Source organism: Podarcis muralis, chromosome 9, assembly GCF_964188315.1.
Source record: "Podarcis muralis chromosome 9, rPodMur119.hap1.1, whole genome shotgun sequence".
Lineage (NCBI taxonomy): Eukaryota > Metazoa > Chordata > Lepidosauria > Squamata > Lacertidae > Podarcis > Podarcis muralis.
In genome coordinates, this window is record NC_135663.1 from 57,937,753 (window position 1) to 57,962,342 (window position 24,590).

Genomic DNA, 24,590 nt, shown 5'->3' on the forward strand with positions numbered 1-24,590 from the left:
AATGAAAATGCTACGCTAGTGTATTCTGACAATCCTACATTTTATTAAGTGCATTCATATATATATACATGTTACTTAGTGGAACACATTGTCATCAGTAGTCATATACATGCCAATCCATAATTCCTTGAAGGAGACGTATGTGCTAACTTGATGAGTGACACAGCTGAGTCATAGGTAGGTCTGGTAACCATGCTGTACAAATCTCGGGCATTCAACCACAGGAAGCTGAAGGACATCGATTAGAGTACATCCTTATGAAAGGTGTTTTAGGTTTCAGTGTAACGGGCAAAGAGATATTGGTAGGGGCAGACATGGTTCTCTACGTGGTCTAAAGTAAGGTTGGAGAACCTGCAGCTCTTCAAATGTTGTTGGACTCCAACTCCCGTCTGGCCAATGATGATGGGAGTTGGAGTTCAGTAACATGGAGACCACAGCTTTCCCATCCGTTGTCTAAAGCTCGCTGTTGGATATGTTTGAAGTTTAATTGTTTAAAAAAACAAAAACAGCACATTTTAAGTGTATGTTCACGGTTGTTTTAATATTCAAGTCTTAAGAACATTATCAATTCAGGTCAAATAGTCACTTTTTAAAGCCAAGGAAACTGGACCCAACAGTTTGCATACCAAATAGTTCGTCTGCATACAGAACCAGTGAGTTGGCTAGAAATTTGGGTGCTCCTGAGAATTGGGGAGAAAAACAAAACCCAGGTACCCCTCCTGAAAGTTTTTTGCCCTTCCATTTTAGAAGTCCAGATGAATGATTGTGAATTTTCTCAGTGTGACACGTTTGATATTACTAAATTAAGAGAACAGTTGCTTTTCTGGAAACAACAATATCTGTGCTTCTTTTTTTTCCATTCCAACTGCACAAATCTTTTAGTTAGGATTATTAATAGGCAAGCAGGGAGAGGTGAGGGATTGCCAACTGACCAGAACGCACACAGCTCTTGTCTCTTTAGTAGCAGTTTGATGTGTCGATACTAGGAGGTAACATGGGAATAACTAAGCATTACTGGCTGCTGCTGCACGTGTGGCAAGCTCCAGAGAAAGGCAGAATTACATGCGTCCACTTCAGAAGATAGGGACGTGGGTGGAGATGTGGCTTAAACCACTGAGCCTAGGACTTGCCAATCAGAAGATCGGCTGTTCGAATCCCTGCGACGGGGTGAGCTCCCATTGCTCGGTCCCTGCTCCTGCCAACATAGCAGTTCGAAAGCATGTCAAAGTGCAAGTAGATAAATAGGTACTGCTCCGGCGGGAAGGTAAACGGCATTTCCGTGCGCTGCTCTGGTTCGCCAGAAGCAGCTTGGTCATGCTGGCCACATGACCTGGAAGCTGTACGCTGGCTCCCTCGGCCAATAAAGCAAGATGAGCGCCACAACCCCAGAGTCGGTCATGACTGGACCTAATGGTCAGGGGTCCCTTTACCTTTTACTTCAGAAGATGGCAACCCTGTACTACAAGGATTTATTCTGGGATTTGCAAATGGATCCATCCTGGAATATATCCAAAGTACACTGGCGTACATCCCAATCCTATATATCTTTGTTTGCGGGGGGGGGGGGGGGCAGGGGGAGCTTCAGTCCTAAGTGTATGTGCCTAAGATCCGCACTCCACTTTTCAGCATCTAAAAGCTCCAGCCCTTTTTAATCGTTGCTGCATATTGGGCTGTGGGTAGAGCTATGGCTTACCTTTCAGGTTTGCCTTATTTAAAAGGCTGTTTGTCAAGTTCAAGAGCAAGTCCAGCCCTTTCCCATTGCTTCAAAACTCAGCACAGCAAGCTCAGGCGGCAGTCATTAATGCAAACTGTCAGTGGCACCTAGAACGGGTTTTTGTTTTTGTTTTACATTCCAGCTACCTACAACCTCTTTATTCCTAAGATAAGGAAAAATGTTCTATTATTTGTTTTTGTTCCCGAAGGGAGGGGGGAAAGACTTTTTTGTATTCTGGGGGAAAAAACTTAGTTAGCTCTGTAGGGGGGGAAAGAGGTCAAGCTACTATTGACAAGTCTGTGAAGACATCTTCTAAACCATGGGAAAACATGGAGAAATTGTTTAGACTCACTGCATTCAGGCCCATTTGGGGGTGAATTAGCAAAACGGGGGAAAAAATGCATTCTCTTGCATTGTTGGCCTGAAAGCCTATCTATTTATCATCTCATAAGACAGCTCCAATGATCTTTATCTGCTTTGCCCACTTTCTGACCCAAATTCAGGGTTTTTTATGGAAAATTGCAGTCAGTTTGATTGATGAAATCCAAAGATGTCTAAAATGGCACCAAAGATCTCCAACTGTGCAGACTCCAACCGAGGGCTTCAATGTTGGCATTGTTCCTGCAGAGTGGAAAAAAAGTGGAGAAAATGAGCAAAAGTTAGGGAATTTCTGTTTAAGAAAACTTCAAATTTCAATGAGGATCCCGAAAACCATTATCCTTATTCACACAGGGGCGAAGTGGGTGAACGTCCCAGGGATTTCCCACACATGGGGACAACAAAACCCAGCTTTTCAACCATGCTGGCTTTGTAAAAAGCTAAATAGCCATCGCAGGAAAGAAAGGGAAGTGACTCTCATGTTAAAATCAAATATTAAACAGAGGGTTGGAAACCAAATCTAGGTCCAAAAAGAAGGGAGGGGGCCTTGGGATTGATTCAATCAAATTTAAGCTTAGATCCCATTAATTTCCGTGGCAGACATAAGCACATGCTGTACAGCCCAATCCTATGTTGGTTTACCTGAAAGTAAATCACTGGGAGAATTAAGCATGTGCTCAACTTCCTCTGACTGAAACCGAGAAGTAAACTTACTTAGCTAGGTGATGCCTATGTGTTTGTTTTAAGTCACTAATTTCTTATTGAATTTACTATGTGAGTCACATATCCTTTCATTTCCTGATTCTCCTTTCCATTAGCACATGAAACTATAGCCTTAATGAAAGCACAGAGGCAATTTTCTGTATAAATAATATTCCACTCCCCAATGAAAGCAATAAGGTCTAGATCCTTGTTTCTTCATTGGGGCCATTTAACAACACTCCCTCCCACCAGTGGTCAGGCCCCTAGCAACTAGGAAGTAATAGATCATAAAGATCTATAACAGATCTTAAGAGAGCAGGTGGCGCTGTGGTCTAAACCACTGAGCCTCTCGGGCTTGCTGATCAGAAGGTCGGTGGTTTGAATCCGTGCGACTGGGTGAATTCCCATTGCTCTGTCCCATTGCTCTGTCCCAGCTCCTGCCAACCTAGCAGTTCAAAAGCACACCAGTGCAAGTAGATAAATAGGTACCACTGCAGCAGGAAGGTAAACGGTGTTTCTGTGCGCTCTGGTTTCTGTCACGGTGCACCTTTGCACCAGAAGCTGTTTAGCCATGCTGCCCACATGACCCGGAAGGCTGTGGACAGGCGTCAGCTCCCTTGCCCTGAAAGTGAGATGAGCGCCGCAACCCCATAGTTGCCTTTAACTGGACTTAACTGTCCAGGGGTTCTTTACCTTTACCTTTTACCTAAATCATAAAGAAAAGTGCCTCTGAGCATGTACCATGTGCCTTTGAGCAACTGCAGCTTGTCCCTACAAACACCTGGAATTTGGGGGCTGGTCTTTCAGGAGAAATGGAGGCCAAAGCCTGGGCAGGGCTCATCTGAACACTTGGAGAACTGCTCGTACCTCCCTGGAGGACATTATGAGAACACAGCTCAGGATTTTCTTTGGGAATGCTTAAGCCGCTGACCACTTATGGTGGTGCTGCTGCCTGCGAAATCTTATGGCTCTGCTGCATTCCCAACAATACCTGTTTGCTACCGTCTTTCCCCAAAAGTAAGACATCCCCTGAAAATAAGACCTACTTCCAGTTTTGCATCTCGCTGTAATATAAGACATCCCCCGAAAATAAGGCCTCCCCCGAACATAAGGCCTCCCTGGAATATAAGGACCCCGAAGCTACCGTAAGGTGTCTGACTCCTCTGGACTGTAGTGGTGGGCGCCGCCATGCAGCTCACTGATTGGCCGCAGCACAGCCGGAGCTGTTTAGGCAGTGCGAGGTCTCTTTAAATCAGAGAGCCGCCGCCACCGCCATAACAAGCTGCTGCCTGCTGCTCGCTCTGCCCTGACGGAGTCTGGCTGACTCACAATTAGACAATAAATGTGTACCATATTCTTCTTCATGAAAAATAAGACCTAGAGCATCATTGGGAGCAAAATTAATATAAGACACTGTCTTATTTTCGGGAAAACAGGGTATCACCATGGACTAGGGAAGTGAGGGCAGAGTTGTTCAGCAACAGATCCATCTTTGGGGAGGGAGGCTCGCTCGAGACTGCGGCAACCTTGTGGAAGATGCTTGCCTGCCTGATGGCTGGAGATGCCCGCTCCTCTTCTTTATAGTGGCCAGAATGAGGCTCCTGGATGTGTAGCCAAGACTTCGTATTTGATGAATGAAATCTCTCTCTTAAGGAAAAGCGGGGCAGGGAGGCATATTGGGAGCTGTCTCCTGTCATGTTCCCCAAAGGGGCCGACTATAAATCTTTCTTCATTTTAACCACGATTAGCCCTCCCTTTCTCCCCTCCTCCTCCTCCTCCTCCTCCAGGCGAAGCAAGGCTGCTGTGTTAAGCGGGCCCTGATGTGCCAATGCTTTGGACCAGCTGCTCCTAACTAGAGACAAGCCCTTGTCAATTAAGCCATTGAAGAGCAGGCCCTGGGAGCCCCGGGGCGATTGCAGCAGCCAAGCAGTGTGCAGCCCCTGCAATTAGTATCCATTTGGAAGGGGACCTCTAGGCCGCCAATGCACAGGGAGGCAGGCGGGCGAGCGCAGGGCGGAATCGAAAAGACCATCAAGCAGCTCTGGTGGCAGAGAGAGAGGACAAAATGGACTGCCGTGATATTAAACAGACCCCCAAGACATATGAGAGAGCCAATTTTTCCGGAGATAGGGGGCTATTGCTTCCTATTCTCCTGCATGCAGCGATTTAAAAGGGGGCAAGGGGAGAAAAAAAATAAACAAGCATCACTGGTGGGAGGGAAGATCAATGGGCACATTCATTGGCCTGGGAGCAGAGGGTTTTCTCCCTTTGTGACTGGGGTGTCACCTCCAGGCAGCTGGTGGCATGCAAGGCTCCCACGGCGTTGGCCTTTGGCCCGGGGGAACTGGACAAGGCAAGGGGAGAGCGGCTGATGACTCAGGTCAGAGAGGCCAAGGCATCCGAAGGCCAAGGCAGGCCCGCAGCTGAACAAAACCGCCCAAAGAGCTCAGGGGAGCCTGGGGGATCATTAGTGGAGGGGAAGGTGTTTGTTTAAGTCATTAGGAAGTTGGTAGCTAGGGATCGGGGCGAGGCAGGCAGGCAGAGGGTAACCCGGGCCTAGACTCCGTGACCCCCACCAAGTTCAAGAACAGAGCAAACATGCAAAGGCCATTAGGAACAGCAGTCGACTCGGAGGCCACAATGGCGAAGGAGGGGAGAAGACGAGATCGGGCCTCCATGCCGGGAGAAAAGGAGGAGGCGGGAAGGGGGAGCGGAGGGCAGCGGGTCAATGAAAGTCAACAGGAGAGCAGGCTTAATGATGGCAAGGATTTAATATCAAAAATCCATAAATCTGCCGGCTCCCAATGGGCAGACAAGGAGACAACGTCCAAGTCAACATTCCCCCAGCAATAGACACCCAAGGAGGTCAGCCGCAGAAGCCCCCCGGGCCGCACGGCTTGGAAGGGCAGAAGAAAAGGCGACCCCCCTCGGAGGGAGCGAGGCACGGATGGGGCCTGGTGGCGCTCAGCCAGGGCCATTTCCGAATGGCTTTCGAATCAGTAGAAGGGAGGCTGCTGTGATAGGATGACCAGCATGAGGGCTACATCCAGGAACCCGGCTTTGCAGAGGGGGAGATGCAAGTCTTTGGCTCCAAGGTAGATGGGAGGTCAGGTGCATGCATGCTGAGAAAGTGAATGCGCGGGGCTGCTTCCAGGTCATGTTGTTGACGGGCCTTTGTTGTGGGAATGTTCAGGGATGCAGGAGAGGCTATATTGTTTGATTAGAGCCTTTCCAACTTGTGTTAACAAGTTCACAATTTAGCAGAGTAACACCCCCCTTTTTAAACTCACAGCGGATGCGTTTGCTCAGGCTCGCTAAAGCCTCTGTAATAACTGTCCTGGTATTTTCCCCTTATTCCCTCATAAAAGATAAGACACGACACAGTCTTCTATAAAAGTATAAAAAGAGTTTACTCACTCACATTCTGTTCACAATTGGATCCCAGAAAGCAGACTTTGCTTAGAAAAGTAACATACACCTGGAAACTATCCCATAAGGAGACAGTCCCTTTGTCCTCTCTTGGCTGGAGGCCAAGGGAGCATCTTTGGCTAAGCAGATGTTGCTTCTTCGACAAAAGTAGTCATAGAGAGAGAGATGGTGGCCAGTCCTATGCTTTTGTTACCTGTGCAGGTGAGGCCACACCCACCTCTGGTCACATGTAGAGGAAGTCTGTCCCAGGCAGCAGAAAGAGGAAGTTCCTACTGGCTGGTCCAGACATCCCTTTTTATGTCCACTCTAGGGATGTTGTACTTGACTGCTCTTGTGTTTCACATCCCACATTTGTCTGTCTGTCAAACTGCTGCATTAGCAGCACCAAAGTGATCTCCTCGGGGCGATCTCGAGGTGGTGTACATGTTGCCCCTTCAAGATGAGGTACAACATCCCAATGTCAAACCCAATTGCTTGAAATTCACCTTCCCTATCTAAAGAATCCATGATTCAATCCATGCTCCCATTAAGCTGGAGGGTTTGGCAACTGACCAGTTCAGACCCATTCAACTCACATAGGACTGGCTGCAATACTAAACACACTTACTTTCTTGTAAGTCCCACTGAACTTAAAGGTAAAGGTAAAGGGACCCCTGACCGTTAAGTCCAGTCGCGGACGACTCTGGGGTTGCGGTGCTCATCTTGCTCTATAGGCCGAGGGAGCCGGCATTTGTCCACAGACAGCTTCTGGGTCATGTGGCCAGCATGACTAAGCTGCTTCTGGCGAACCAGAGCAGCGCATGGAAACGCTGTTTACCTTCCCGCTGGAGTGGTACCTATTTATCTACTTGCAGTTTGACGTGCTTTCAAACTGCTAGGTGGGCAGGAGCAGGGACCAAGCAATGGGAGCTCACCCCATTGCGGGGATTCGAACCGCCAACCTTCTGATCGGCAAGGCCTAGGCTCTGTGGTTTAACCACCCGCGTCCAACTCTCGTAAGTCCCACTGAACTTACTTCTGAGTAAATAGGCTTCAGATACTGAAATGCACACCACTTTTAGGCTTCCTTCTTCAGTTTAACGGGGCAATGAAACGGATTGGGCTATAATCATATTGATTATTTTTTTTAAAGTGTGTTGTTGGTTGTTATTGATGACAATGTTTCTGTTTAATTTGTTTTTAGCCACTTTTGAGGATATCTGTGAAGAAAACGTTAAATGATTTGTGAGACAGATATCAGCATTGATGTTGGGAGCTTGAAAACTACTTATAACAACTGCCTTTACTCCCTAGTGCTATGGCTATTAGTACTGTGTCTTGGGGCCATTATTTTGGTGTGCCATGTCTCAGATTGCATGTGATTGTTCCCCCAAAGCACCTCTATTTCTGGCTAACTCACTGGTTTTGTACACAACTAGACCCTTCCATTACTACAGCTTTCAGAGGACTGGCTGGGGCTGATCTAAGTTGTATTTTAACATATCGGAAGGGCACCAGGGAGGTGAAGGTTGTATTAAGCAATACTGTATTGACTCCACAAGATGAATTGGGCAGGAACATTGACTGGTGTAAATGATCAACCATGCCATACTGCATGTAGCCCATCATTTCTGAGCATGGGCCATTCTCGTTGGGGCTGATGGACAATGGACTCCAACATCTGGAGGGCCACAGGCTCCCCATCCATGATGTAGTCCATAATGAACCGAAAGATCGCATCTGTCATGTGTCTGTTCATCATGGCTCAGGAGATGCCTGTGACAAAGGCTCAAAGTACCACAGCACCCAGTGGAACGGCAGAAGTTGGGGAGACCACCAGCAGGTGGAGCCAATGGCAGGCAGAGCCTCTTCCTGACTGGTTGTAAGGAAGAAGGTAGGCAGGTGGAGGCTGGTGACCATCTGCCCAGAGGAGCCAAGCTCCACTGCCAGCCTCTGCAACTGGACAGGCAGTCCGAGGTGCCTTCGACAGCATCATTTGATGAAAAGGACCGCTGGTCCACAGAGACAACAGCAGACATGTTCAGCATGCTGTAAGCTGGGCACGTCCATTTTGAAAGTCCTTTTACTGCTGCCACCAAAACTGGGTTGAGTGCCAGAGAAAGTCATTTGTGTGGTCTTCTTTGGACCACATCACCTGTGGAAGCCTGGGGCTGGCTGTAGAGTCATTGGAGCAAGGCAGGGTTTCTAAGATGGGCTTCTCTGGCCATTTCAGTGATAGGAGCTCCCGTCTGGTGGTGACAGAAGTCTGGTTCTCATCGTGGCTAACCTATGGCTTCATATAGAATCTTAAGAGTTGGAAAGGGACCACAAGGGTCATCTTTCTAGTCCACCCGTCTGCAGTGCAGGAATCCCAGCTAAGCATCCATGAAAAGATGGCCACCCAACCTCTGCTTAGAAACCTCCAGGATCCTGCCACTATTGTGCAAAGTGAAGAAAGGTAGCAACAATTGGCCTTAATTCCTTATGCATTTGGTTGCAGTAAGGATCTATGACATAATAGCAGCTCTCTCTCTCTCTCTCTCTCTCTCTCTCTCTCTCTGTGTGTGTGTGTGTGTGTGTGTGTGTGTGTGTATGTATGTAGATCAGCAAACTTTTTCAGCAGGGGGCCGGTCCACTGTGCCTCAGACCTTGTAGGGGGCCAGACTATATTTTTTGGGGGGAAATGAATGAATTCCTGTGCCCCACAAATAACCCAGAGATGCATTTAAAATAAAAGCACACATTCTGCTCATGTAAAAACACGCTGATTCCAATATCATCCGTGAGCCGGATTTAGAAGGCGATTGGGCCGGATTCGGCTCCCGGGCCTTAGTTTGCCTACACATGATGTAATTACATGGATAGGATAGGATAGGATAGGATAGGATAGGATAGGATAGGATAGGATAGGATAGGGTAGATGATAGATAGATGATAGATAGATGATAGATAGATGATAGATAGATAGATAGATAGATGATACAGTAGATAGATAGATAGATAGATAGATAGATAGATAGATAGATAGAGATAGATGATAGATAGATGATGATAGATAGATAGATAGATAGATAGATAGATAGATGATAGATAGATAGATAGATAGATGGATGATAGATGATAGATGATATAGATAGATATAGATGCTGATGCTGATAGATAGATGATAGATAGATAGATAGATAGATAGATAGATAGATAGATAGATAGATGATAGATGATATAGATAGATGATAGACAGAAGCTCCAGTCAGCTCTGTGCCTGTGGACGTGAGAGGCAGAAGGGTCTCTGCCCCAGTTCAGGAGGTCACACAAGCGTAGACACAGCATGAGAGTTATTTGTGTCAAATCGCCTTATTGTAAGAGCAAGCCGGCAATTTGCAGGGGAGAAGCTCCTCGGGGCTGCCAGTGGGCCAGCGTGCCGAGGTCAGTGGCAGTCCAGGCTGTCCAGCAGTATTCAGGAGACAGTAATTGTCCCAGGCCTGACGCCACGTTGCGGGACTGGAGTGGCTCCATCCATCTCCATCCACTTAGTGCTTGTGCTCCCAGCAGGGCTCGGCCTGGCCTGGCCTAGGCAGGAGAGGAGGGGGGGGGAACCCCTTGACCGTTTATTCATCTGTTGCCTTTGCACAGGAAATGAAGAAAAGTGTGCAGGAGCGAGGGGCTGGCAATAGTAGTATATTTGGCTCCTTGGTCTAGTGGTGAAACACAGTGCAGTCTCTGACTGTGTTTGGGGCCGAATACAGGGGTACTTCAGGTTAAGAAGTTAATTCGTTCTGGAGGGCCGTTCTTAACCTGAAACTGTTCTTAACCTGAGGGACCACTTTAGCTAATGGGGCCTCCCGCTGTTGCTGCGCCACTGCCACACAATTTCTGTTCTTATCCTGAAGCAAAGTCCTTAACCCGAGGTATTATTTCTGGGTTAGCGGAATCTGTAACCTGAAGCGTCTGTAACCTGAAGCGTCTGTAACCCGAGGTACCACTGTACTCAGAAAAGGGAGAGAACTATTTGAGAAGTGTAGTGTAATACTTTGTGCCAGAACTGAGCCTTTGCATGTGTTTTAAATACAGGCACACCTGGTAGAGCATGAGACTCTTAATCTCAGGGTTATGGGGTTGAACCCCACATTGGGCAAAAGATTCCTGCATTGCAGGGGGTTGGACTAGATGACCGTCAGGACCCCTTCCAACTCTGCAATTCTGCAATTCTATGAAAGGGCAATTATTCATCGCAAAACAATAATCCTTCACAATCTGTAAGCGCAACAAATCCTTGGGCTCCTGGGATGCTTTGCAGATCAGAGCTTAGTCTTTCCTGATAGACAGAAGCCCTGACTTCTCTCTTTCCCATATTTTTTAGTGATCTGATTGTCGGATTGTGTGGGACTGAGGAGATGTTAGCTCAGCTCCTCACTCACTGCAAAGCTCACTGAGTGACCTTGGGCCATTTGTTACTTCTCAACCTAGCCTACCTTGCAGGACTGTTGTAAAAATAAGAGGGGGGGGGAGGCTGAACCATATAACCACCTTGAGCTCCTTCTAGGAAAAACAGGATACAGATGTGACAAATGTAGAAAGAGAAATTAAGGTCTTTAAAAAGGTATTTTACAAAGTTACATGGGGAGGGGGACAGCTCCCTGTCTTTAGGAATTCATAGCATCTCCTCAGTTATCCATTCCCAACCTCTGTAATCATCGGGGTGGAGGAAGAGTTTCAAAAAAATGTCAAATGCAGTGGTACCTCAGGTAAAGAACTTAATTTGTTCTGGAGGTCCATTCTTAAAATGAAACTGTTCTTAACCTGAGGTGCCACTTTAGCTAATGGGGCCTCCTGCTGCCGCCACGCCGCCGGAGCACGATTTCTGTTCTCATCCTGAAGCAAAGTTCTTAACCCGAGGTAATATTTCTGGGTTAGCAGAGTCTGTAACCTGAAGTGTATGTAACCTGAAGTGTATGCAACTTGAGGTACCACTGTATTTTGAAATGCAGTCGGACATTATAACAGAGTAAGCAGCAAAGGACAGAGCAGTGAGTTCTTTTAATAGCTCTGGTTTCTGTTTTTATGTATAGACTTTATCCCGGAGTACACAAACTATCACACAGATACACTTTTAAGTCAATGTGTTGAGCTTCTGTTGAGTACCTGACCATCTACAATCCCCAAAGATTAAGCTTGCCTTTTAAATTTCTGGACATGAACCAAATGAAGTGCAGCACATTGAGTAGTGCATGCCTATACGAACCTACTCAGAATTGCAGCCTCCGGCCCCACTGGATTTAGTAGAGCTTACTTCTGAGTGACATGTGTATTCAGCTCCTTCCCATTGAATTCAATGTGAATTCAAAAGGTGACAGTCAGTATATAGCAGGACGGACAGTCAATGGGATTCAACTGTCGTGTGTGTGTGTGTGTGTGTGTGTGTGTGTGTGTGTGTACACATCAGTTGTATATAGCTACTGAAACCCTGCCAGTCAAGTATAGATTTGGGGCTTCTCCAGGCATCCTTCTTATTGACGATTTGTGCTTAAGATGGTATCAAGGTGGTTCTTACATTAAAAGGTAAAGAGACCCCTGACCATTAGGTCCAGTCGTGACCGACTCTGGGGTTGCGGCGCTCATCTCGCTTTATTGGCCGAGGGAGCCGGCATAAAGCTTCCAGGTCATGTGGCCAGCATGACTAAGCCGCTTCTGGCGAACCAGAGCAGCGCACGAAAACGCCGTTTACCTTCCCGCCGAAGTGGTACCTATTTATCTACTTGCACTTTGACATGCTTTCGAACTGCTAGGTTGGCAGGAGCCGGGACCGAGCAATGGGAACTCACCCCGTCACGGGAATTCGAACCACCAACCTTCTGATTGGCAAGTCCTAGGCTCTGTGGTTTAACCCACAGCGCCACCCGTGTCCCAGTTCTTAAATTATCACACTTTTAATACCGTTTGCACCTGTAAACGTTTTGCCACAGCCGCACTGCTTTCGGTTCCAACCAGTGAGATGCTCTGAAGTTTCCTGCTGATATTAAGCTAACTCTCTCGTGCCACAGATGTGCTTCCAGACAGGCAACATGTGACGGTAGCAGCATTGCGGAAACAGCACAGAACCACTAACAAAGCAGAATAAATCTGCCACATTGCGTTGCAGAGCACACACTGAATAAACCCCCACTTGGAGGGGGTCTCAATACTGAGCTGCGTGGCCATGATCTTACAATTGTCCACTCGGAAGGGACCCTAAGGATCAGCCTTTCTCAACCTGTGGGTCCCCAGATGTTGTTGAACTACAACTCCCATCACCCCTAGCTAGCAAGGCCAGAGCTCAGGGATGATAGGAGTTGTAGTCCAACAACATCTGGGGACCCACAGGTTGAGAACTGCTGATTCTAGTCCAACCTCCTTCAATGCAGGGATCTGCAGCTGAGCTGGGATCGAACCTGCAACCTTGGCGTTATCAGTACCAGGCTCTAACCATCCGACAGAGCAGTGTTCACAATTTCCATAAGCTACTTCTTCTCCCAAACTTTTTTCCATTCGTCTTTCCACTAATCCTGACGCCTGTTCATCAGCCACCAGGCCTGAAGCTCCTTCCAGCCTGCACAGCTATTCCCAGTCGCCGCCTCTCCCAGTTCAGACTCTCTGGCTAGCTCATTCCAGTTTCCCCAGTCTTCTCCTCCCTTAAAGGTAAAGGGACCCCTGACCATTAGGTGCAGTCGTGACCGACTCTGGGGTTGTGGCGCTCATCTCGTTTTATTGGCCGAGGGAGCCGGCGTACAGCTTCTGGGTCATGTGGCCAGCATGACTAAGCTGCTTCTGGCGAACCAGAGCAGCGCACGGAAACGCCGTTTACCTTCCCGCTGAAGCGGTACCTATTTATCTACTTGCACTTTGAACGCTGTTTACCTTCCTGCCAAAGCGGTCCCTATTTATCTACTTGCACTCTGATGTGCTTTCGAACGGCTAGGTTGGCAGGAGCAGGGACTGAGCAACAGGAGCTCACCCCGCCGCGGGGATTCGAACCGTCGTCCTTCTGATCGGCAAGTCCTAGGCTCTGTGGTTTAACCCACAGCGCCACCCGTGTCCCATACCGCGTCTCCTCCCTTAGACATCCTCATTAATCCTCTTCGACTTGCCCCTCTCTCCGCCCTCCTGTTTGTCTCCACACTGTCCCCTTGCCCGCCCCCCCCTGCCCCAGCCCCGGGAACCGATCTGTCTCCTCTGGAAGAAAACTCTATAATTCTCCATGTTATTATTATTGTGATGATTATGAGATATATTCTTCCTTTTGGACAATGTACTGGGCCAAAGTCATCATCTGGGGAGACACTGGCCATCCATCTTCCCTAAAAGGGAAACAAAGCGGGCATGAGGAGGGGGAGAGAGAGGAGAGAAGGTCCTTTCTTGAACCTCTCCAAATTTCTTTTCTATTTTGAGAAGAGGCGGCCACAATGGACTCCTTTATGAACCATAATGGTTATGTTTATGAAGCCGGCGATCCCAGTGTATGAAGGCAATTTTATGCCTAATTAGAAAATGATGCATCCCACAAAGGGAGACAAAGAAAACCTGGTATTTCTCCCTGGCTGGCTAGGCTGCCCAGCCACCCCTTCCTGGGGGGAAATAATCCCCCCCCTTCGTACACCTCCTTAAGCCCACGGTGCTTCTCAGACCCTCCTTTTTCAACTTGATCATTTTCCTGGGGTCGCTTAGCAAAGCAGCTCAGTGTCACTGCAGATCCAATGCATTTTCAAGTCTTTCACATTTATTTCTTTGGGGGGGGGTGGCGATAGGAGAAAGCACCCCCCCCAATGCCACTTCCTCCCAAATTCTATCCAAGGGAGACCTCACCTCTGGGAAGACTCCAATAACTGCCTAACTGCCCCCCCCCCCGTTTCCCCCGCTCGATTAAGGGATAATTTTTAATATATATGCAATAAATGTTCACTTTGTTAGATTGAATGACAGACAATAATATCGGCGGAGCATCCTCTCCATCCATTATGGGCAAATGAGGCTCGCCCAGGACATATTTGCTTTTGATTAATTTATTTGCAGGCTCGGCTTGATAAAGCAATAACTATTTGGTTAAACTTGACATTTGGTCTTTGGGGGGTTATCAGGCGAAATTCCCTCTGGTTCGTGCAGGGTGGGGGGAGAGAGGAGGAGGAGGGGAGGAGGAGGGAGGAGAAGATAATAAAGCTGTTTAAAAAGGGATTAATTATTAATTGCTTGCAATTAATTTCCCTCTTTCGCCCTCGCTGGCAAACAGCACCCACCAGGACCCCGAGGAAGACAAGAGGACTATATCACATTTTATATCCTTATGCCCAAACTACCATCAGCACCGCCATCATTGCAAAGAGAGGTCCCTGCCCCGAGAAGCTTGCAGCCAAGATGGCCAAAGCTCTGGCGCTCTTCCCCTTCCTAAATAGGACTGCCTACGCACCGCACATTTAAACCACATGACACCCCCCCAAGAATCTTGGAAACTGTAGTTTACCCCTTACTTTCCCCCAGCACCCTTAACAAACCACATTTCCCAGGATTCTCGGGAGAAGTAGTGTGCTTTGAATCTATGGTGTCTCCAGATTGTTTGGATGGCTATGGCTTTCAGGCTTCAGAGCGATCCTCCCCCAGGTTTTGGCTGTATTATTATTATTATTATTATTATTATTATTATTATTATTATTATTATTATTATACCACCCTTCATCCTAAGATCTCAGGGTGGTTCATAGAATAAAATGCAGGGGGGAAACATGAAAATAAATAAAACAAAACAGCAAAACAAGAATGCTCTCTTCCCACAGACACATTTAAAAGGCTATAGAATATTAAAAATTAATTTAAATTGGTGGAGAACCCCCCTGGACTACGGGGTCCCGTCATTCCTGGCCATTGGACGTACTACCTGGGGGGGTGAGGTCAGTTTGGGGGTCCAGCAATAGTCTCTCCCTCCCTGCTTTGGAGTCCGGATTCCTTTTTCACTAGTGATGTTCAAACCGTTTGTTTTTTCCGCGAGTGTAGGTGTCATTCCCCTTCTTTGTAATCATTTCGAATACTTCAAGCCAGCATTGATTAGAAAGTGTATACATTCGATTTTCTTTTTTAAGGGATGCCTTGCTCTTCAGCAGCCATTAGCAACAGCATCGCAAGTGTAGGGCCAAGCCTTAAAGGCGCAGCCGCAATGTACCCGATTTAAACCAGTTTAGCTGTGTTAGGCGGGGTGCCAATTCGACTCTCGCGCACGACAGTGAAGTCACTACAGACCATGTTTCCCGGAGGGTTTCCACTTCGAGCCAAGTGGACTAAGCCGGATTAACGACCTGGAGGATCGCTCCCCCATCCTAAACAACAGAAAATCTATTGCATATTTACCTCCACCCAGTGATTTATTTTTTTTCTGACGGGAGGCAGGGTGACGCGTACCCTTAAACATTTTGTGAATTTAAGTTTGGCCTCATTGGGGGGCAGTATTTCAATATGAGTAGGAAAATGAGAGTACTGTACCCCTAAATATTTTTTTAAAAAAGCACTGCCTCCACCTAACACGGTTTTAGAAATGGGGGGGGGGGGCGTGTCGCAACACAATTCTCGGTGTACTGACTTTCAAAGGACCGCTTGCTTAGGATCCCAAGCTGCAAAGTTATAACCCTAAGGCGCAAATCTGTGGATACCGACGCCGAGGTATGTTCCAGCCAGGTGACAGGTTTGCAATTTCAGTCTCAACAAGATCAGGCGACGCTGCTCTGCCCTGTAGAGAAACCTTTCTCTAAGCACATGGCTCCCGATTTTGGGAACTGCAGTTTTCTCAGGGTGCTTGGAATTGTAGGTCCATGGGTTAAACTACGTCTTTGAGGGGACGTTTTTGTGCTTTTAATTTACATAGGGTGTGCTTTTTTCCATGTATGGTGTGGGTCTGCCCTCTATGTCTGGTAAAAACCCTCGTCCGTTAACCCCACTTGGATTAACGATTTCATTGTAACAATTCTAGAGTTACCAAAATTTCACTATAGTATAGGCGATTTTTGGAAGTTTGCTCAGCGGGGAGAGGCTGTCTGAGACGCGACGATTTAACCAGGAACAAACGCTGCTGGAGAAGACCGTCATTACCATTTTGCCTTCCTTTACAATAGCATCTCCGAAGGAAACGAGCTTCAGAAAATGAAGAAATGTGCCCATAGCTCTCTTTCTCCCAGCAATAAAATCCCTTCGCAGATTGATGATCCCCCACAGTTTTCCTTAATCGACCAACCTAATTTTCAGATGAGCCGTGTCTTGAAATTGGTGGTGATCTCTCCCTAAAACAAAGCGTTTCTTAAGAGCTGGGGGGGGGGGTTCGGATTTATTTATTTTCCGGTTAGGGGTCACTGTACTGTTTGTGTCTAAACCATTTTTGCTTCAAAATCCAAAAATAGTCAATGCCTCCGAGGTGCGCAGTGAGATCTCTCCGCGAAACAAAGAAATTAAGAGATGAATCTTGGGGAGATGCGAAATGTTTGGAAGAAGAATGCCTGCGAACGATTACCTCTCTCTAGTCTAGAGAATCCGAAGTGACCTCGCTCGTGTTTATTATTCTCGAGTCATTAATTCGAATTCACAGCGCAATCCTGCACGGATCGAGAAGTAGGGAGCTCGACAGGGCTTACGCCCAGGTAAAGGAGTGCAGGGGCGCATCCTAAAGTTATGGATAAATGAATCAACCCAGAAGAAACGCGTTCCTTTGTCGTGCTCTCCCATGCGCAAAGCAAAAATCCTCTTTAGCAGGCCTGCGCGCAATCCTATAACTTTGAAGTCGGCAGCACATTCAAAACACATTCAAAGAATTCGGGGAACTGCCGTTTTCGAAGCGTTGCTGAGAATTGCAAAGGGCGAAACTGCCGCAGAGCGAACAAATACGCATGAAAGGTAGAGTACATACACAAGTTAATACCGTTTTAACTACCCTGCGACCGGAGCTTCGACAAGCCACCCGCATAAACGTTCCTGGCCTGCGTGTTTCACGCAAGCTCCCCCGAGGTTTCCCCTCCATGTTTCTTCTTGGAAGTGAGCAACACCCCCCAGGCCGATTTCTATGGGGTTTCCAGGCTAAGAATCGAGGAACAGCACGGGGGGGGGGGGAAACGACCGAGAATAAGCAAGGGAGATGATGGTCAGGGCTACTGAGACTTGCAATTTACAGCGCTTGTTTTTGTTTTTATTACGTATTTTGTTTTGTTTTTTATATGGCGATTTTATGTTGTAACCGCCCTGAGACCTTTGGGTATAGGGCGGTATACAAATTTAATTATATATATATATGTTGTTGTTGTTTAGTCGTTTAGTCGTGTCCGACTCTTCATGACCCCATGGACCAGAGCACACCAGGCACTCCTGTCTTCCACTGCCTCCCGCAGTTTGGTCAAACTCATGCTGGTAGCTTCGAGAACACTGTCCAACCATCTCGTCCTCTGTCGTCCCCTTCTCCTTGTGCCCTCCATCTTTCCCAACATCAGGGTCTTTTCCAGGGAGTCTTCTCTTCTCATGAGGTGGCTAAAGTATTGGAGCCTCAGCTTCACGATCTGTCCTTCCAGTGAGCACTCAGGGCTGATTTCCTTAAGAATGGATAGGTTTGATCTTCTTGCAGTCCATGGGACTCTCAAGAGTCTCCTCCAGCACCATAATTCAAAAGCATCAATTCTTTGGTGACCAGCCTTCTTTAGGGTCCAGCTCTCACTTCCATACATCACGATGTTGGATGGCCATCTGTCATGGATGCTTTAGTGGAGATTCCTTTATTGCAGTGGTTGGACTAGATGACCCTGAGTGTCCTTTTCAACTCTGTATTCTGTGATGCTATGGTTCTCCGCAGCCTGAGCACTTTTCTACAGCGAGCTTTAGATGGCATTGAGTGTTTACGGCATGCAGTTCAATTTTCCCTTCACTGGAGATATTAGTCGGGGAACACGTGTCCACACACAGAAAGAGATGCGTCCTGGTTATCTATATTCTACCGCGGGTGTGACATTCCTTAGAATGATGAAAGATGTAACCTTTCTGACCGCTTCGTACAAAAGCAGCCTCCCGAGCGTCCTTCACATGTGATGGTGTACACGGGTGTCAGGAAAACGTCACGTGTGAAATCAGTTACCCACACGTGATCTTTATTTCACTTTAACAGGGTGGCATTCAAATCGGACCCCAGAGTGATGATGGCTCTTTTCTGAGCTAAGCACGCGGAGAGGTGGCTAGGAAAGCGGAATTTGGCTGAAAGCACAGGAAAAAAAACTCCCTCAATTCAGCCTGCGGTGATGAATCGCTTTGGAGGAAAGGCGTTTCCCCGCGGCTGGCTTGGTTTTTTTGCTTCTGTCTTTCCTCCTCGCGATGAATGAAGGAGGCCGCAGGATGGATGGTCCAGAGTGTGTTAGATCTCCATCAAACTGTGAATCCCCTCCCTTGACTAATAATCTGTCACAACTTTACAGAACACACACTGAGAGCAAAGAGGAGCCTCTGCCCTGGAAAACGGCCTTCCCCTCCCTTGCCGAGGGGGCTTGATCCGGCCAAGGGGCGGCGGAGGGAAAACCGGGAGGAGGGAGAGAAGGAGCGGACTCGTTCCCAGAAACTGCAGCGCAACCCGAAAAGGTGCCCAGAGGCCTTCTCGGATCCAGGAAGCGCCCGATCCCGCTAACCCCATTCAAAATCCAGTCATCACCTCTCCCCTTACTAAAATAAAATAAAATAAAATAAAATAAAATAAAATAATAAAATAGCGATTTCATGGTCCTTAAAAATATGCCCCAGCTTTTCGTCGTCTTAATAAAAGGTATTGCTCTGAGATCGATTTTGTTTTTGTTTTGCCCCGTTTCCTTTTTTCTTCGAGGCCAGCTACCTTTATTTTTACTGCAGGATTTATTTGATGGGCATTTTTGCTCCTTTGACTCCGGGATCGCGTCCATCCGCGCAGATTCGTTCCTCGATCTAGGCTGGGTGGGCTTAAAATGCAACGATTCCGCCTGCCCGGTTTGAGCGGAATCAACCCAGACAATACCCAAAAAGGAAACGACAGAAATAAAATAAAATGCCAACCAATGCGCTGGCCAGAAATTAGTTTTTGCACGACACATTTCTTTTGCATGTAAGTTTAGGGAACTGAAGAGAAGCCGCAGTCTGTTTAGTGACCGCGATGGCTGGCAAGGGAATGCGATCCAGGAGGTTTTCCACTGTTTGAACGGAAAAAATAAATCCAGTTTTCCGAAGAGGCTGGATTCAGAAACCTCTCTTCCGGCGCCAGTACCAACAATCAGCCCGATCCTCAACTAGAAGGTTCCGCTGCAGCGCTGCGCTTGGCTTTAAACCTCACACGGGACTAGCTGCTTAGAATCCTAGTTATTTCCGCGTAAACAGAGAACTCGCGCAACGGGCCGAAACGAAGATCGCCAAGCGCCTGGTGGAAACCCGGCCTCCTAAAAGCTGTCGACGTGGCATTTCGAGCGATTGTTTCGGTCAGGTCCCCTCTCCCGTGTTGAAATGAACGTGTGAAGCCAGGACGCGCGCAAGATCCGCGGGGACGCTTTCTGCTACTCAAAGGCGGCGGTAGGCCTGGTGGAAGGAATATATTGCAGTCCATTCCAGTCACAGAACAGCCTTCCTTCCTTGGGAGGAAGGGGAAAAACTTATGTTCACCCCAAAAGAAAGTTGCCAGAGTTGCCCGTCGGCCGGGAAATGCGCCGGCCCCGATCCAACAATGCATTTGCACAATCCGAAAGAGATTTTTTAAAACGGGACCTTTGCAACGGAGGATATTTCAATGAGACAGACGGACGGCATAGAAATAATAAAATTATTATTACAATTACTCGGAAGCAAGTTCAAGTAACGGTGCCGAAGAGGAGTGCAGCGTCGGAGTCACAACGCTTTAAAAAGCGTTTGCACGCTGCCTCGAATCTACAGGAAACTTTAATCGCTTTTTTTTTTTTAACAGTGTGTGTGACCTGCACACGCTTCTCCAAAGTGGGGTTAATTTTTGGTTTATTTGTCTGCTTCTCGCAGACCCGCTATAGTGAATACCAAAAGACCAGCGCCCCAATGGATTTAATTTATTATATTTTGAATAAAAGCCGAGCCTTGCACGTTTTAATCCCTGATCATCAATGGACTCCCCCGCCCATGAAACGGATGTAAACGTACTCAGATCCACTTTAAAATGCGGGCCAGTTAATATATTTAAAAAATTAATTATTATTATATTATTATTATTATTATTATTATTATTATTATTATTATTATTATTATTATTATTATTAAAAATCGGCAAACCACTGCGTCAAGGGGTTCTGTTCTAGCTTCTCAAGAGAAACCCACGTTGCCAGAAAGGTTAGACTAGATTACTCTCTAGTCCCTTCCAACTCTCTAATTCTATGATTTTATAAAAGACCCGGGAAGCTGCGGGTCCTATTGCCTTGCAGTTCGTCTCCTTTAAAACAGCTTCTTTCTCCTTTTTCTTTTATATTCACCTTTCTCACCACCACACGCGCACACAAAAAACCCTTGTTCTTTCTTCGACTTGTTTGTTTTAGGAGTTTTCATCTTTTTTTTTTAAAGACGAAAATAAATCAGGTTCTGTTATGTATTTCATGCGCACGCCCCACACGCCCGCCCCTTTTTGAACCCGGATTCTTCCTTTAGCGCCTTTCACTTCTCGTGTGAATGGCAGCCTTTTGTTTCCCTTTCACACTCCCTTAGAGAAAGAAAAGTGGTGAAAATAAAAATTCTCCTTCAGATGCCGGGTCCCCGCTGACGGATCGGTTTCCGAAGGGGCCGGAAGCGAGAAAGCGAAAGTAGGATCCGCGGGGATCCGCGTTCCCTAAGCAGTTGCTCTAGTTTGAGTGGAAAATGCAGATCTCTTTCCTCTCATGGGGAAAGAGGTTTTTAAAAGAGCGAAGCCCAATTCTTCCATATGTCGGAGGTGAGGAGAGAACGCGAAGAAGAGAAGTTCAGCCGAAGGGATTTTTCAGGGAGCTTAAAATAAACGAATAAAACCGCGCGCGCGCTTCGCTATAATGCGTTTAGGATCGGGCCGCAGAAAGGCGAAAATAAAATAAAATAAAATAAAATAAAATAAAATCTCGGCCGGTCTGCATTGTTAAAAAAAAACCCCAAAACCATTTTCTCAAACGCGGAGCCGGGTCAACTTCAGGGGGGGGGGGAGGGAGAGGAACACAGGGCGATCTGTCAGGAATTTCCCTCCCTAATGATCAAGCCGCGTTTGTTTGCGGACGTAACAATCGGATGGAATGTCCTTTGTCTTTTGTCTGCGGGGGAGGCGGGAGTCTGGCCGCCGCTAACGCGCTTTTGTGATCCTTCGCTACCTCGCATTCCGCGGGGCAAAAAGTGGTGGAGGTACAATGGATCTCCGGACAATTCCCTGGAAAACGAAACCTGCATCTAACTCCTGCTTCAATTATCCTTGCAAACCCCTCTTTCAAAACTAACTAACTAACTAACTAAAACAAAAAATTCCTTCCAGTAGCACCTTAAAGACCAACTAAGTTAGTTCTTGGTATGAGCTTTCGTGTGCATGCACACTTCTTTAGATACTAACTAACTAACTAACTAACTAACTATCCAGGTCCCCTTCTATTCTCCCCCACACACCCAGATTATTTTTTTACAAAATATCAAGTGGGCTGCCTTTCCGTTACTGGGCTTTTTAGGGGAACCAATCTCTTTTCTGTTGCTCGGGATCTTGGTTATGGAATTTTAAAAGAGATCTAATTTTTTTTTGGGGGGGAGACCCCTTCCTAAAGTACTGAACTCATCAGGTTGGATAGACTTGAAGCGGCTTGAAAAGATACAGGGTGTTTTTTTGTTTTTAAAAAGCTCCCTGTCTCACATCGAATGTAACTGATCTGTAGAGAAGACTCTACGATCTGAAAAGACAGACCACGCACCTACTTTGGTAACCCAAGAAAATATTTAATAAATATTGTTATTTTAAAAAAAGAAAGCTCGCTGTTTCCAGTCGCTGGGAACTGAAAAGCTAAATTCCCCAAAGCATGACAGCTTACTCTTTAGCAAGCCTCGCCGACTCCCGTGAAACTAAAGGATCGCAGTCTTAAAAACTCTGGATCGCTGCAGCTTTGCGCCGATCAGAGGAGAGGGCAATGAATTCTAGTCTCGGCGCTGGGTGGGGTGCAGGGCAGAGAGATGGAGTTGCGCATCATTTAGTCCCCTTTCCAGGGGGAAAAACAACCTCGAAGAGAAACCGCTTTAATTCTCCAAGGTATCGCCTTTTTCTCTCTGCAGGGAAACAGCAACAACGACCCAAAGACCCAACAGCGGTTCCTGGCAGGCTATTTGGAGACAACTTCTCCCGGAGCAGAGACAACATTTCTATTTTGACTGCGATAAGAGCAGAGGAGGACTACTTACATTTGAGGCGTGTGCCTGCCTGCCTTCCATCGCGCCCCGGCCTGCCTCCTTGCGCTTATACATTTCTCCCCACAAACAAGTGGAAAATTTTGCATCCTACAGCACCATTTTATACATGATGAGCCGTCAGTAATAGGATTATTAAACAAAAACCGTCTCAGGCGCTGGCGTTAACCTTCTCCTCTTTTTTTTTTTTTAATGGCTAATTAGGTTTTGCACAGGAAAAAATTAGATTTAACATTTGCTTACATTGCCTGCATTTTCAGTGGATGCTACAATAATTTGGGGGGCCAGGGCTGGTAAAACAATTCGGAGAGATAATAAAAAAATTAACCGTTTTAACATATATTACAGGCTCCCTATCCTAGGATAAGGCAAAGAATATTTCCATGATCGAATATTTTATACCTAAAACTAATTATCTGGGGCTTCTGCCTTGATCAAGTCACAGCCCGGAAGAGAGGCGAGCGGCGCCCTCTAGCGGCTGAGCGGAGACATGCAGCAACCTGCAGGAGCAGGATCCGTTCTGCAAAATGTTCATAAGCAAATAACATGTAAAATGGACGTGAGTCTGATTATCGGCGGACAGGAGTTGGAAAGCGATCGGAAACTCGGACGACCTGACTGTTACTCAAAATCGAGATGCGCTATAAATATAGAAATATACCATAAGAGTGCGAGGCTCTGGTCCCAGTGGTTAGATACCACCTCCATTTTGATTTGTTGCAGGGGCGCCGCACGGAGCACTAAATAAATGGGCAATTGTTGTCGAGAGAGGATCTTTGAGGTTCATAGGAAGGGAAAGGAAGCCCCACACAAGCGGGTGGGTGGGTAGTTATAGGAAAATCTGGGAGAAATGGCATTTAATAAGGCGACCCTCTGAAGGTCTACTCAGAAGTAAGTCCCACTGAGCTCACCGGGATTTACTCTCAGGGAACTTTGTGCAAAAATGCAGCCTAAATGTAAATACTGGAGAAAACCAGAGCAACCGAACGTCTTTGAAACCACTAATAAAATTGCCATTTTTTCCTCTTCGGTGATTATTCTCTATCCCTCTCCACTTTTAAGCCCGTTGAAGCTATTGAAATCATGGAAATTTAAGTTCAGGTATACTGTATATGATGTAAACCTGAGCTGAAAATAAGGTCTCATTGACCGCTGAGGGATTTTCTTCTGAATAAACACAACATTCGTAAGGTTGCTGCCCAATCTATTGTGTGTTTCCTCCGAAGTAAACCCAGTTGATTTCTAAGGGACTTCTTATTCCCACATCAGCGCGTATAGGATTGCAATCACATACGACCTTTTGATTTGCTCGCGATTTTGCTCTATACACAAAGTGACGGTATAATTTCTCCGATCTGCAGAGAAAATGGAAAGAGATGAAAATTAGGATATAGGGCTTTATCATTTCCTTTAATCATCGGGCATGCGAGTAGATCAATATCACCTCTCAGAAAAGGCGGAGGTCTGCTTTGGTATAAACACCAAATCCTACTGACATTCGTCCCAATTGCGCATTGATCCTCTTCAAGTCTTTGGCTGTTCCTTTGAGATCTGACCCGGATCTCCTTAAGAAGTCGCTATCCCCAACAACACATCTCCCTGTTTATGTGGGATGAAGGAATGGATCGATTAATCAGCGCGGGAGCCTCCCTTGATGCGATGCAGATTCAAAAGGCGCGCGTTTTAAATTCGATTTATAATCAGCGCTGAGCCCCAGATTTATTCTGTTCTGTCGATGGCGATTGTAGCAAGAAGCAAGGGTAACTAAGCAGCCATTTATTTCCCAAACTGGGAAATGCCTCTTCAAGAAATGGAGGACCACTGGCTACGCTCAATAGGCATTAGGTCCACATTTTTATTTTCTCTGCCAAAAAGTGATCAACTAAAGAACTGCAATGGAAGCACAAATAAAGCATATACCAGTGGTGGAATCCAGCTGCCTTGTGTTTGCTTTTTATTATTATTGTAAAATTTATGA

General features: G+C 46.7%; 1 long non-coding RNA gene across 1 annotated transcript; it reads right to left on the minus strand.

Moving 5' to 3' along the window:
* Positions 1-21: 21 nt before the first annotated feature.
* On the minus strand, positions 22-23,173 carry LOC144328942 (uncharacterized). The gene is made up of 2 exons (XR_013394324.1): positions 22,607-23,173; positions 22-2,335 (listed from the first exon to the last, which is right to left on the minus strand). It is a non-coding gene; the product is annotated as an uncharacterized LOC144328942 (long non-coding RNA).
* Between the last annotated feature and the right edge of the window lie 1,417 nt (positions 23,174-24,590).